Consider the following 3246-nt stretch of genomic DNA (forward strand, 5'->3'; position numbering starts at 1 on the left):
TTTTTTACAGACTGTTGGGGTCTGGGTTGTTTTCAGGCATCGGCACCATCCCTCCCTCTGAAGTCGTTCTGCATGTGGTTCAAGTTGAGGACTCTGGAGCGTCTCATCAAAACAAACGCAGCTGGACTTATTCTGTTTCTTCTTTCTGACAGTCGAAAAGCTCGATCATGAAGCAGAGGGAGTTTGCATGTTGCTGCGTCAAGCTGAACAAACAAAAGTGTCTGTTTGTCCCCAAAGCTGCTCGGTGATAAAAGGACTCGACGAGAGCTGAAAACATTAATGATGCTCTGACAGACAGGGTTAGAAAACCTCACTATTGTCTTTCCTCAAGGAAACTTCAAGTCATGATCGACCTATGAGTTAATTGACTCGTACACGGTTTCTCCCACATTTCAGTGAACCTCGTTCTGCTTCTTCTATTGTAAAATAAACCTGCAGAAAAACAAGGTTTGCTGAAGCACTATCTGAGGCCCAGACTGAAATATTTCCCCTCTCCAACTACTAAAAGAAGTTCTCTCTTTATTGTGACTGCTAGCCGCCACTATCTGAAGTATATCCGGTGCAACAATACCCCATTGTTTGCTTACAGGATGAACAAAGAAAGTGCGTTTGAGCCAAGAACAGACTCCCTTAGAGACTCCCACAGACCGCCCAGCTGCTTATCACTGGAAGATAACCTCAAAGTGCACGAGACCGGAGCTTGCGTATATGTGGTCTGAAAATCTTGTTTAAGATAAGGGGGAAAGGAAGACGTGGAAGGGAGGAAGGATGCATACCGTCTGACGGCTGGGTTAAATCAGAACTGAACACTGTGTGCACAAGTCAGGGTAGATACAGTTTAAAAATGAACATGTTTGTTATTCTGTCTGCTGATGATACCCGTGTATTCTTTCTAAATATGGAGAATTGTTCCAGAGCTAAACTGAGAGCCTACTTAGGGCGCACTGAGTAGACATTAGTTTACAAATGAATGCAGCTTTTGCAGGTCTTTAGTCCTGGTTGATACAACACCTCCTTGAATACACTGTGCAAGAAGAAACCTGGAGCCACATAGCTCTTTGATGATGCTTTATTGAAGTTTTTTCTCCCTTATTTTTTTTGCTTTAGGAGCAGAAAAATTTGTAGCTGGGGCCATCCTGTTTTGTCTTAGATCGTTCTTCCATCCTGTTCTTGAGAAAGTTATATTTCAGCAACATCAAATTTGGCTCAATGATCATCTTGGGCTCTCAGTACTTGGAGGTTTAAGTGATTTATTCTTGAAGGTAGGTCTTGAAAGGTTTTGACCTTGAATTGAGACTTTTTTTTTTCAGGAATTTAATAAAGTACTTTAATTTGAATGGGAAAAATGTAAAAGCGAAATAAGAAATCATTGCAAAATGTAAAATGTACAGCCGGATGAAGGAGCTGTGACTTCATGTTATTGAATCTGTCAAAGAAGGTCTGTAGTGAGAGGGAAAGTTGGACCAGAGTTTTGTGTGAGGTGGGTTAAAGGGGGGGTTGGAGTGCTGGAAGTGGGTGTGAGAAGGGTTGGACCAGTCACAGTGGAGTTTAAATATAGCTGACAGAACAGAACAGAACCCACTTGTTGTTTGTTGGGTGAAAGAGGGTGAAAGAGAGAGAGAGAGAGAGAGAGAGAGATGAAGGGGTCATGAAGAGCCATAGTGTCAAAGTGAAATGCAAGGGAAACCTCTGAGCTTTATTTGTTGCGGTCTCAGCACGTGTGTGTGTGTGTGTGTGTGTGTGTGTGTGTGTGTGTGTGTGTGTGTGTGTGTGTGACCAACATCTGGCATCACCAGCGTAACTGCTTTTAGATAAGTAGAAAAAGTGTAAATAGCATACTGTACCATACTGCATCTCTGAAGTGCCTAAAAATGACTTTCTGACACCTTTCCAGCTGGATTCAGTAATTTCCAAACATGCATACTTATATTTTAAAATTGCAGCTTGAATTAAAGATGGGAATGTGAGACATTTTTGCAACCGTTGACCTTCTGTAGAGCTGGCATTGAAAGCCTGACCGGGTGAAAATATTTGAGGGGGTAGTTTTCCATGAGAACAACAGCACTCAGAACATATTAGAGACAGATATGTTTGCAAATGGAGCAGAGAGCAGTTCACTTGATTGTGTGTTTACTACAGGCGATTAGCTTCAGGCTAATTTTACGGCTCCTTTTAAAGCAACTCGAGCCTCTTTGACAAACAGCTCTCATACACGGGTCAGCACTGGTCTGTGAAGTCTGGAAACTACTGGAGTAAGTAAGGAAAGGCATGCGAAAGATCTCAAATGACATCAATTACCGAGTCACAGTGGTTGCAGTTTCTCCCATTTATAAAATGGTGCAACTTAAGCTTCAATGCATATTTTTAGTTTCTCATGGAATCAAGTGTTGTTTCACATCCATCCCTGCTCTTCAAAGCATAAAAACAACTGGAGATAATCTGAAACAAATGTTCTTGGTGGCACGAAAACAGTCAAATCTAAAGACAACGAAATATGTGACACATAAAATTTTACTGTAACTTCGGTCTAAACCATTTCCTAACAGATTGAGAAATAATCTGTCTGTTCAGGCTGCAGCCAAAACGTGATTCCCATTTGACTGCTGGACTATATAGAGTGCTGTTGCTAAAAATGTATTTAACAGCCTCTAGCATCCAGAGCCATGTCATCTGGATGTTTTTAAGTCGTATGCAGATTTGACTTATTTAGTTGGTCTAATAAACCAGAGAATCTGGTTCAAATCCCAATGGGACAGGGCCTTTCTGTGTGGAGTCTGCATGTTCTACCCGTGCACGTGTGGGTTCCCTCAGGTCCAAAGACATGCTCGTTAGGTTAATTGGGGACTCCAAAATTGCCCATAGGTGTGAATGTGAGTATGGCTGGTTATTTGTTTCTGTATGTCAGCCCTGTGATTGACTGGCAACAAATCCAGGGTGTAACTCCGCCTCTTGCCCAATGACAGCTGGGATCAGCTCTGGCCCCCCTGTGGTCCGAACGGGACAAACAGTGAAGACAATGGATGGATGGATGATCTTCTAACGGTCAGTTAGTAGCATAAAAACAACAGCACTTTAATACCCAGTCGGCCAAACTAGGGGGCCTCTTTTCAGCAAAATTTTAAACAAAAGTATTGTTCTACTTTAACTCACTCTGTGATGTATTTAATGAAATGCTGCTAAAAAAATCATGTAGGTGTCATAAGCTCCATTGTCACTGAAGGCTCCATGACATGAAACAAGCAGAGA

The sequence above is a fragment of the Labrus bergylta genome, chromosome 9, assembly GCF_963930695.1.
Source record: "Labrus bergylta chromosome 9, fLabBer1.1, whole genome shotgun sequence".
Taxonomy (NCBI): Eukaryota; Metazoa; Chordata; class Actinopteri; order Labriformes; family Labridae; genus Labrus; species Labrus bergylta.